Genomic DNA, 11,712 nt, shown 5'->3' with positions numbered 1-11,712 from the left:
CCCCAGCCCCAGCAAGGCTTTATGAGGTTTCCCAGGGCTGAAAGGCTGAATTCCAGACAAGGAGAGAATTGGACAAGATGTCTCTTCCCATCCCAGCTACTCCCTCCTGTGACCACTGGGACACTTCTGGGGAAAAAACGTAGACAAGAGACTGAGATGTGGGAAATATCATGATGTGTCTGCAAAGGGAATAACAAATAAAGTAAAGGGTCCACAGTGATGGAGTAAAAAATGGGCGTTTGGTATTGAGACTGCTGGATGTGGAAATTTTCCCTGTTTCTCTTGGAATCTTTAATTTCAACACTGATGGACACTGACCAGTGTTGAAATTTTAAATTCACGTGTTAGGGAGTGTTGACAAGACTTTTAAACAATCAGGAGAGAGACATTATATAAAATTAAAAAAAAATTTAAAAAGGAGCAAAACCTGCCATCCCAAGCTTGAGGATCTGTAACCCCGCCCTGAGCTCCAGTGCTAAATGCTGAAGCCCTGGCCTCACCTCCCTTTGCCTGGCCATGCCTCCCAGTGCATTAACATTCCAAGGTAAACCTGGGCCAGGGCAGCAAAAGTCAGGGAGCAACGAGGGAATAAACTCAGAATTAGAGATGGACCTGAAACAAACCCCTGGGTCAGAACAGAACTTCACTAAAGGACAAGCAGGGGGGTGGAATTTTGCAGCTCAGCCCAATCTATAATTCATTATGTATCTCTGGTATTTCTAAGAAGGCTACAGCTGTGATATTTAAATGCCAAACCTTTGTGCATTTTTAGGCTCAGGCTTTGGTTGTTGCTTTTGAGAAGCTGGAATAGTTTTTGCTCCTCCCTGCTCCCTGTTTAAAGTGGAGAGGAAGAAAGGCCTGGCAGCATCCTAGACAGGCTTAATTCTTGTTGCTCTAACATCAAGGACATTTTGAATTAGAGAGTCTGGAGCTCAGAGCCAGCTGATGGTCGCTTCACCTTTTTATCAAGGTGGCTCTTCACTGGGCAGAGGAAAATTGCTGTTTACTGCCCAGCACACGCCCTGACATGCCAAACTTTGTGATTTCCGCAGCTAATGATTTCCACCACGTTTTTTCCCCACGGATGAGCAGAAGGGAGCATGAACTGATATCACCAGCCGAGCAGATAAGGAGGCTTGTGCAATGCACAGCGTGAAACAGAACAAGGCGGGGAAGCAAAAGTGAGAGGTGGTGGCAGCAGAGGGGAAGCCAAATGAGGAGAAGTGTTTCAAGCACACAGGGGGTCAAGAGGGCAGCAGGGGTGGTGGTGAGGTCCCCAGGCAACAGCAGAGGTGGCTTGAGAGAGGTGCTGCAAACAGAGACACCGAATTATCTGAATTTCCAGCCTTCCCATGGATTTGGGTTCACACCATCCAGGCTGGGGCTGTGGCTCCTCAGCTGCTCTGAGGGGACACAGGCAGGAGTGCTGCCTCCTCTGCCCCATCCAGGAGGTTCTGCCCCAATTCTGGGGGGGATTTTTCCCTTTCCCTGATCCTGTCCAGCCTCAGAAAGAAGGGAACAATCATGGGACCACTGATGGTGTCCTCACATCCCATTTCTAAACTAAATTTTCTTTTTGTTGTTCCTTACTCCTTGTCATGTATGTCAAAGACATTTGTGAGCATTCTGGGGGCTAATAATTTTTATATGGAAAAATTATGCATAATATGAAACAATTAGTTGAAATTCTTTTCACAAAAGCTGGAGCAATGCATTCATTGACATTTAACCTCCTCCTTCCCCTGTAATCAAAGTCTTTTAAATAGAAATTACATTAAATTTGATTTCATTTTGGCAGTTATATCTTTTGAAAGAAAAAAAAAAGTGATAGAAGTGGGAGAAACCTTTCTGAAGTAAAACAGGCTGTGACAAAGCAATAAGGATCTGCAGAGGAGAAGAAAAACCTTCTAAAAACTGATCCGGTGGAGCCCTAGAATTATGGTGTCAAAGGAAGGAGCACAGGGAAAAAAGTGAGAGAGGGGAACAGATGTATCAAGAGCAATACGGATGGAGTTAAAAGACAGTGATAATGTCCTTCCTAATGCCCCGGGGCACGGCCCTGCTCTCACCTAATTAACATCTGGCACAGCTGGAGGGCTGGGGCAGGTATAGGGCCAGAGGGGCTGCAGGAGGTAAGGTGAGTCAGTAATCGATGCTTTCCCTTCAGATGCAGCTTTAAGCAAACAGCTGCAGCAGGGGGCGAGGTGGAAAGAAGCTGAATCAGGATAAAAATCCCCCTCAGAGGGGGAAATGCAGAGAAAAGCTGAGTTCCGGCAGAGCTGGGGGTGCCCAGCTCACCTGGAGGGGATGGCAGCTGTGCCAGCCAGGGCTGCCCTGCCCAGCCTTTGTGGCAATTCCCTCTTTGCTCCTGTGGAAGCAGCTTGGACGAAGCAGTGCAGTATCCATGGCTCTTCCAATTTTCATGGAATAGCCTGAGCTGGGAATGACCCACAAGGGTCGTCAAATCCCAGCTCCTGGCCCTGCACAGCCTCAAGCATCCCACCCCATGCCTGAGATCATTCTCCAAATGCTCCCTGAGCCTTGGGGCCATGGTTTTGATTCATACACCTGGCACAAGCTTCCTCATGGACCACCTATGTCTAAATATTTTCTTCATTGTCTCTTTTTGAGTCTTTCCTGCTCCTTCTCAGGCCAGAGCTGCATGAGGGTGGGGAGCAGTGGCTGGGCTGGGGACCCCCAAAGCAAGAAGTGGGGACAGAAAGGCTGATTTTCCTCTTGGCTGTTCAGGGAGAACATGTCTGGGGCAAGATTTTTTAAGTGCAGAAGGTAAAATCCATCACTGTCAAAACCGAAGGGGAGGTTAGAGCAATATTGAATGGAGTAGGGCTTCCAGCTACTTTTTGCAACCTTAGGAAATAAATCTAAAAGCTTCAGAAGGTTTGTACTGTACATCTGTATTACCAAGGAAAATCTCAGGAAATGATGAGTTCTTTCAATTTCTGCTATATTTCTTCCATCTATTTTTTTTTTCACCCCTTGATAAATACACTTGTAGGGAGGATCTGAGAACATTGCTTGTGTGCCTTTGCCACAGCAACAGAATTAAAATTCCTGGAAGGCATCATGCCAGGATATGCAAATTTGGAAAGATGAAAAGTCTTCCGAATAGCTGGAATCCCCAGGTCCCTGGACCAGCCAGGAGCGCAGCTCTGAATTTTTGGGCAGGTGCACAGATGCAGAAGATTTTGCTCTGTTGTCAGAACAGGGTCCACATACATATTGTTGTCACCTTATTGTATAAAGAATATTAAAACACAGCAAAGGACCTTCAGCATGGCACTTGAAGAGCTCAGCTTCTCTTAAAATGGGAAAGAAACAAAGTGTGTTTGAGAAAGGAAGGGGCCTGGCCAGATTAGAGAGAACAAGGAAGAGGCAGACTGAAAATACATTTGAGTGTCATGTGAGAGAGAGGTGACTTCATCTTGAACCTACTGGTTAACCCATGACAACCATTCATTTTAAATGGGGCTCTCACCACGATGCTGAATACAGCTCCTGGAAACTGGATTTTTGTTCCACTGGAATGTTTGAACACCTCTTCCCTCACAGTGTGGCATCCCTCACCCTCTAAATCCATCACTGCTCAACAAGCTTCAGTGCTTCCGGAAGCTACAAGGGAATCAGTGACTCCTTTCTCCAGTTTTTCTTGTCAGTCTTGCCCAAATCCCAGCACAGCCCAGGAGCAGAGCGTGCCCAGAGAAGACTCCTTGGATGTACAGCTTTATTTTTACTTCTGGGCTTGGGGCAATATTAATTCTTTAAGGCAAGGTTGGATCTCAAACACTTGTTGAAGGCATGGCTGGGAAGCTGAGATCCATCTCCGTCCTCTTTTGAGCCTCTTGGCTCTCCCTCACTGATTTTTGTTTTTACTCCTCCCTCATCTAAACTGCTGTAACCTGTTCCAGAATACCCAGTGATTCTCTTTACTTCCCCCTTTGACTGAATCATCACACACTACACACTATTGGTTATCCTCTGATGTAGGAATGGTGGTGATTTTTCCAGAGAGCCCTGGAAATCCCTGGATGTGGTTTTGGGCAGATCTTTGCCACCAGAAGCCCATGGGATGGTGTCCCAGTGACCTGACGTGACACCAGGTCACTGTCATGCTGGAGACCATAACAAGTGCTCCTCGTGTCCTGCCCTTGATGGGGGGACCCCAGGATTCCATCTCCAGGGAACCAGCCTTTGGAAACAGATTGGTAAAAAGCAACCTTTTCATGAACACTTGGAAGTTGTTGAGTTTGGGGCTTATTTTTCTCCCTTTCTCCTTTTCTTCCGCTCTCCCTTAAAGGGACAATAAATGAAGAGTTTATCTGTAATTTTCTCAGCAGGACAACTGCATTGAAGTACCAGGCAGGAACCTCCATTGTATAAATCAATGTGTTCTCTCTCGAGCTTGGGCTTTCTGATAATAAGCTAAACAAGGGCTGCTTCCTTACAGCTTCATGGCTGCAATCAGCAAACAGGTGAGCACAAGAGCTTTCCTCATGCTAATGGGGGGAGTGGGAGGTTGTTAATTTGACCTGGAGTGTGGATTTAGTCCCTCCTGCAGTGGAGCTGTTTCTGCAGTTATCTCTTATTTCCAGTCCAGACATGCTTTGGGAACCATTACCATATTTATGAACCTACCTGGACTCACTGAACAGGCATGAAAGGGTTAGAAAGACCTATCTGTATAACCAGCTGTGCAGCCAGCATCTGCAAGTGAGAAAAGGAGGGGAAGGAGGAAAAAAGAGAGGTTATTCTGCATTTTCTGGGTGTATATTGGCCCTCAAAGGCAGCATCCATTAACCTTAGAGGGCAGAACGACCCATCCTGGCCAAGTAAACCTGCCCTGGTGACATGTGCCAGGTCACCACGTGTCCCTGTGCAGATTTTTTCAGTGCCAGGGCAAATTTCCCTGAGTGTGCCTGATTTATTGCAGGCAAGCAGAGAACATGGGCTATGGATCAGAAGATACAGGTGACAGGGAGCAAGAGGAGTCTGTGCTGCAGGTTCTAATTCCAGGCTCAGGAATGGTTTTAATAGGTGATTTGAGCCAAGCAAGAGGATTGTGATGATTATGACACAGCACATCTTCTTTACCAGGTAATGAGCAATGGTAAGAGCTCTTAAATCCTTGGACAGGACATGTTCAGGATCTAAAAAGCATGATCACAGCTGTTCTAAATGAAAAGTTCCTGGGATGTTTTCTCTGCTAACTCTGTTATCACTCATCTAATCCCTCAGTGGTCTAGTAATCCCAAAGACAAAGGCAATGGGAAATACCTCTGAATTAAACAGTCTGAATTCTCTGAATTTAATGTATCATTGCAGAGTGCTTTGCTCAGCCTGGGGCACCGAGGGCTGGCTCTTGCACAGCAAGGACATTTGGGGAGTGTGTCTTTTTGGGGAAGCCTGCAGGGGATTCCTATCCCTCCTGAGTTCACAGGCTGAGGTTTTCACTAGAGCACCTCTTTCAGCTGCTGGGAACGGGCTGCTTCATCTTCCTTTTTGAAGAGGAGATGACAGAGGGATTGTGAGGCTGTCCTTCACGTGGGAAGTGGAAGAAGCAGCTACAGAAGCCACAGGGGTGGTTTCCTTACAGAGAACAGGTCAGATCTGCTAAGAATTTACTGGGCCTAAAGAAAAAAAATCACTGTAAAGGTTAGGAAAAAAAAGAAGTCTTTGGGTTTCTTTGGCTTGTCTCTCTCTGTAGCAGCACAGACATGAAGAAGATAACACTGAGAGATGATTCATCCTGCTTGCTCTGGTGAGGGTGGTTCGGCAGCTACTTACACCCTATGTAAGGGAAAAGGAAAAAACATTGATCCAGAGTTCCCACATCTATGATCTACATCCTTGTGCTTCCCTTAAAGGAAATTTATTGCTCCTCATCAGCAATAAATCAGAAACCCAACTTCCCTGCTGCTTCCCAGACAGAAACACTGCTGTACAGCATGAGAGAAACTCCCTGAAGTGCAGCATATGAGGGTCAACACAACAGGCAAGTCTGGATAACATTTCAGAGCCAGGAGAAGAGAGACAGATCAGCTGCCAATATGCTGGAAAATAGCAAGCTTTGAGTTACATTTAATTCCTTTAATAGCTGTGTTTAGTTTGTACACTACTGTATAAATAGATATGTATTTATACTAATATTTATAAATGTATGTATAAATATGTCTTTGCAAGTATATATTTATTAAAGCAAACTAAATGGATACATATTTATAAGGAAATATTTAGTGCATTTAATAAACATACACAACCTGCTGCCATTCTGGAGGATAAAACAAGGTGGAGAAAACTGAAAGCAAACCTAAGCAAAAAATAACCTTAGATTGACACTTTCCTCCTAATGGATCCCAAAGCTCTGTTTTCCTCTAATTTACTCACCAGTAAGAGATCCAATTCGGATGTGCAGCAATTTCTGGGATGAGATACAGTAATTGTGTAACCAGAATAGCTTCACCATGGCTGAGTGCAGGCCGGGAAGTGAAAGACTGCTTTTCCAATGCAACACGGGCAAACTCATCCTGGGTGAAATTATTCCCAGTTTACAGCCCAAGCACAGCATTGAGCTGGGAGCATGTCTGTAGTGCAGGTCTGTATAGGAGAAACAAGCTTTATAGAGTTAGATAACAGCAGTTTAGAGGTCGATGAGAACTGAAAAAGGAAAAAAAAGGGGAATAAATTTGCCCACTCTGAGCAAGGTACTGCTAGTTTAAAGCCAGCTTGGGTCCTTTTGCAGCAGTGCTGCTCCACAGCCACTGAATCCTGGAGGAGTTCACAGAGGCTGGCATTTGGCTTTGACCCCGGGGTTAATTTAGCTGCTCTTGCAAAATGAGAAATAGGAACCCAGGTCGTCGTCTCCTGTGCTCTCCAGTCAATTGAGTGACACGGAGGTAAAACTGGTGTGAGCAGGAATGGGGATCTCTAATGAACAGGAACTGCCAGGAGCTTTCCAACCCTTGCAGGAGGTGTCAGGATGATGACTGCTGAAAACAGACTGGCACAGGAGGACAGAGAACATTTTGTCTTGGGATGTTTCCCAAACTCATTGTGGAAACAGCTGGGGTATTTACTGCAGGAATTCAACCCTGAGATAATGGTCCCTGGGATCCCCAGCTACCAATTTCTCCTACATGCTTCCCTCCACAGGAATTGCTCCGAGGCCCAGTGGCAGAGATGAGTCTGGGACTATTCTCTGTGTGATGTACAGAAATCCCTTCTGGTGTGACACCTCAGACACAGCCACACAAGGGCGTTGCGCTGGCCATTCCCAACTCTTCCTCACCTTCCTCACCCACCGATTTCCTCCCTCCCATCACTTCCCGAGGTGATTATTCCTCTGCAGCTCTGGATTACTTCTGCCAAAACCTCGTCCAGACCTTAGTCAAAGAGTTCAACGCTGTTCTCAGACTGAAGATACTGGATTAACACCAGAAGATGCTGGATTAACACCAGATCCTGACTTAATTCTGCACAAACAGTCCACCCTAGTCCCTCTCACAGCCACCTCTTCTAATCCTGCATTGATTTTCACAGTCCTTCAGTTTTCCAGGCCCTTTGTCCTCTCCCCAGGCACTGCACGGAGCAGCCTCTGGCTGCAGGCACAGCCTCCACGTGAGAAACCAGACATTTGCTCAGGTGGAAAACAACTCCAGAGAGACGCTTTCCCCCCCACCCCCCCCACTTTTCCTTTTAACCTCCCAGCTTTTGGAGGAGTGCCAGCTGATTTCAGTACCCGGGGGACAGGGGGATGCCAGCCAGCTCTGCTCTTCCCTTCCCCACAGACAGGAAGCCGTGCAGCCAGACGCCTTTGGAGAGAGGACCAGGTCATCCCGGCGCTGCCTCAAAGGCAGCCAGCCCCTCTCTCATCACTTAGATTTAAATCATAGCTCTTTTCCCCACTCCAAGGTCTCATTAGTGCCCCCGGGCTCGTGGAGCAGCAGAAAATGGAGTATCCTTGCCAGCTTGGGATTGTTATTTCTGCCATACTCAGCAGGAAAGCAGAGCCCTGCTCGGTTTAGTAACTGGATTAAAACAAACTGCGGCGCAGGGTTTGATCTCGAACACTCTGCTTTTCAGCAGAGTGATTTAACCTAAGCCTGTCCTCTCTTCCAAAGCTCGAGAAACTTCCTGGTATCAACATCTGTCTCAGCACTGCCTGCTGCAGGCCTGCTCCGAGTTCTGGATGGCTCCATGAATGAACTCTTTTCAAATGCCATCAATTTTTTATGAATTTCCATCCACTTACTTTAATGGGGGATTGTAAAAGCATTTAACCATATTACACCCAATCTCTCAGCCACTGCATTATTTCAGCAGAGATGTTTTATAGGAGCAACTGGCACAGCTGCTGTGATATTGTTTAAATATATATAATATATATGTATCTATCTTTCTCAAACCAAGTGAAATCAGAGGGCAGGGAAGGGGAAACAACCATGGAAAGTCGGTGTCTCAGGTTTATGCTGATGCACCTGAAAGGTTTCATTTGCTGTGATTTGCATGGCTACAGGTAGGCTCTTCCCATGGCTTTTTATAGACTGGGCTTAGACTTGAGTCTGGGTGTCTGATGGCCTAAATCCAGATGGAAAGATGTGACATGGCCAGGGAGAGTCCCTGCTGCTCAGCTTGAGACTTCCCTCACTGAGGACACCCCAACTGACAGACCAGGGCTCAGCTGTGAGTTTATTCCCTATTTTGCCTTTGCTGGGCATCAGCAGGCACTGGCAGGACAGTTGGTATCAGCCATGACAAGCAGAAATCTTCCAGGTATTTTAAGGTTTTTGCCAAGACACCCCAAAGTCCCTGCTCTGCCCCCGTCTCTGCTTTAGCAGTGAGTGAGAGGCTTGTGAAGAGCTTTGGGAGATCCAGCCCCAGACTCCCAAAGCACCCTGGAGCCAAGAAAGGCCCCCCTGCCTCAGAGCAGCACCACCTCCATCAGCAGAGGATAAAGATGCCACTTTCTCCCTGCCTCCCCCTCCTCCACCCCTTGTTTATCTCCAGCACTGCACAAAAGGCCTTTAAAACCCCATTGAGCTGCTTTTGACCGTGTCTCTGTTGGGTAAATGAATTTATGGTCTGCCAGGCTGATTTATGGATGCCTGCAGTTGTTGGAGCAGGAGGGCTGGTGATTTTATACCTCCAGCCAAGCGGGACAGGAGCTGTTCTGATCAAAGATTTAGCTGGAATGATTGATTCCAGCCTGAGGAATTACAGAGGGATCCCACTCCCACTCCACAGCCATCACAGGGCTCAGGCATCTTCTGCCATCAAAGACACCAAGTCTGAAGCCTGGGATGCTGGAAGTTTTTACCCTCCCTAATTCCTCCTGTTACCCATAAAATCAAGCAGCTGTTCAGCCACAGCTCTCAAACCCATTGATGTTAAAACAACAACATCCAGGCTGGTGCTCCTGGCTGTACCTTCTGTGTCCCAGGTGTTGGCAGTGCTACAGAAAGGGTCACAGAATTATTTGGGTTGGAAAAGACCTCCAGGATCCAACCTTTGTCCCGTCATTGCCTCGTCAACCAGACCAGAGCACTGTCACATCCAGACATTCCAGCTCCAGCTGGTTCTGATGTGCTAAAGCACCTCAATGGCTTTGCTCTCCAGGATTTGTGCAGTCAAGGAGTCTCCCTACCTCACTCACTGTTTTTTATTATCTGTTAAGAAAATATATTATCATATTAAAATAATATAATTTTATTATAGTTATAATGATGATCATTATTATATTAAGATATATTAATTATTGCAGATGGCAACCTGAATTTTGTATAAAGTTCCATATATATTGGTTCAAATCAAGGCTTTAAAACTTTTCTGTTGAATACTTCTAAGCCACAAATAGATCCTAGAGATTTATTTTTGTAGGACAAATAGTACACACACAAACCTAAAATTTATCCTCCTGTGGAGTTGTTTTTTTAAAATAGTTTGGTGGCAAATGCTACAGTTTTCGTCCAAACACCCTCCTCCTCCCTGCCTCCATGCCAATATCCAGCCAAGTTGTATTTCCAAATCTTTTCCACATTGTGACTCCTAATCAAAGTCAAAGACTTATAAAGAATAAGAAATTCAGAATTTCTCCTTCCATCTGTCCAGAAAGGAAGGTCACAAACTACAGTAACTTCTGGACCTATTCATCAAACTCTTGGAAGTCACAACTCCCAGATTAAAAGAGCAGTGATTGATGATACCTTTTCCAGGGGTTACATTGGGAAAATGTTCTCCTTATAATGGAAACAGAGAAGAAATTAGTTCTCCTATCTCTCTTGAGTCTCAGTGGAAGAGGAAAACTGCAGATAAGAGGTTAAATCAAAAAATCTTTCCTTCCCAAAGCCTGACCACTGAGCTTAAAAGTTCTTTACTCATCTCCCTTCTTTTACATTTTCTCTACGTGTGCCCTGTGAAAGAAGGTTTATACCCTCAGCTCATCCTGATTACTTTGGCTACATCAAAATAGGATACTTTTAGTAGAAACTTCAGTTAAGTTCTTTTAATATTTCTGGGTCCAGGACCAATAAAACCTGTCATTCTAGTTTCACAGACAACCTTCTTGACTTTTAACAAAAACTTCATAGTTTCCCTCTGCCTTTAGTCTCACACCGCCCCGTCATGCCTTGGTCTCAAGAGGTGGTTAGGCACTGCAGCGACAAAATTTAGGGAAAATAAGGAAATATTTGTGCTATGACTCATTAATACCCGAGGGCCCTCGGTGCACCTGTGGAAAGTCACCCTGTGAAGTCCCCATTCATCACTCTGGCAAAAACAGAGGAGAAGAAAGACAGGAGGAATAAAAGGGTGTCCTGGATAAGATGTGAGAGGAGCTTTGTCACTGTGAAGGGCTCCTCACTCCAGTCCCAGTGACGGGGTTGTTTTGACAAGGCTGTTGTGACAATGCTGAGATCAAAAGACACGGATGTGTGAGAGGGCTGGCCCCTGCAAGAAGAAGACAAAGCTGTCAGGAGCACAAAGCCAGGGGCTGCAGCAGCCTGACGGGGAGGCTCCCCAGGAGAGCAGGTGGCACCGAGGCAAAGCAGATGCAAAGAAGAGACATCATGGGCACGGGGTTTTTGTTGCAGCTTTTTCTCCAAGCACAGGGTGTTTTCAAAGCAAAATGTGACTTTCGTTGACAAGAGGAGCTGCTTCTAAGTCACTGCTCACTGTTGTTTGACAGAGGCTCTGAAGGTGGGCTGGGAGGTACAAACTCTGGCTGCCACCTGCACTGCTGGTGGTTTTAAGAAACATGGGAAGGATCTGACTGGGATACTGAGAGATCCAAGTGTTGAGAATCCAGGCTGTGTGGCCCTCACTACATTAAAATGAAGGCAAGGATTGGTCCCTTTGGAAATGTTTTGTCACAGGGTTCATGTGCAGGGCTAAAAAGGGATTCAAACACGATGCCCTGTGTCTGCAGACATGTACTACTCCACAGTATGGAAATGTCTGGAAATAATGTGGGAATAATAAGAATCCATTCCTATTATGAGCAAATACTGAATAACATAAAGCAGAGAAATAAAAAGCACAGTTCATCAAGCAGAGCAATGACAGCATCTCACTCAGCACCTGCAGAGTGAAACCCAGCCCCACAGCCAGGTCCAGGCTGGCTCCCGGGGAGCCAGGGCAGAATTGGATCTCTGAGCAGAGCTGTGGTGGCTTCCCTGTGTTGGAGGCACCCAGCACTCACGG

The 11,712-nt window shown here is 46.1% G+C and overlaps 1 long non-coding RNA gene across 1 annotated transcript; it reads left to right on the top strand.

Moving 5' to 3' along the window:
- The first annotated feature begins 4,599 nt into the window (after positions 1–4,599).
- LOC136299694 (uncharacterized) lies at positions 4,600–6,084 on the top strand. Its single transcript, XR_010723553.1, has 3 exons — positions 4,600–4,680; positions 4,949–5,112; positions 5,487–6,084. It is a non-coding gene; the product is annotated as an uncharacterized lncRNA (long non-coding RNA).
- The last annotated feature ends 5,628 nt before the right edge of the window (positions 6,085–11,712 follow it).

Source organism: Chamaea fasciata, unplaced genomic scaffold, assembly GCF_029207755.1.
Source record: "Chamaea fasciata isolate MVZ Bird 193981 ecotype frontalis unplaced genomic scaffold, bChaFas1.0.hap1 SCAF_20, whole genome shotgun sequence".
NCBI lineage: Eukaryota > Metazoa > Chordata > Aves > Passeriformes > Sylviidae > Chamaea > Chamaea fasciata.
Note: the sequence above shows the minus strand (reverse complement) of the source record. Positions and strands in the feature narration are given on the sequence as shown.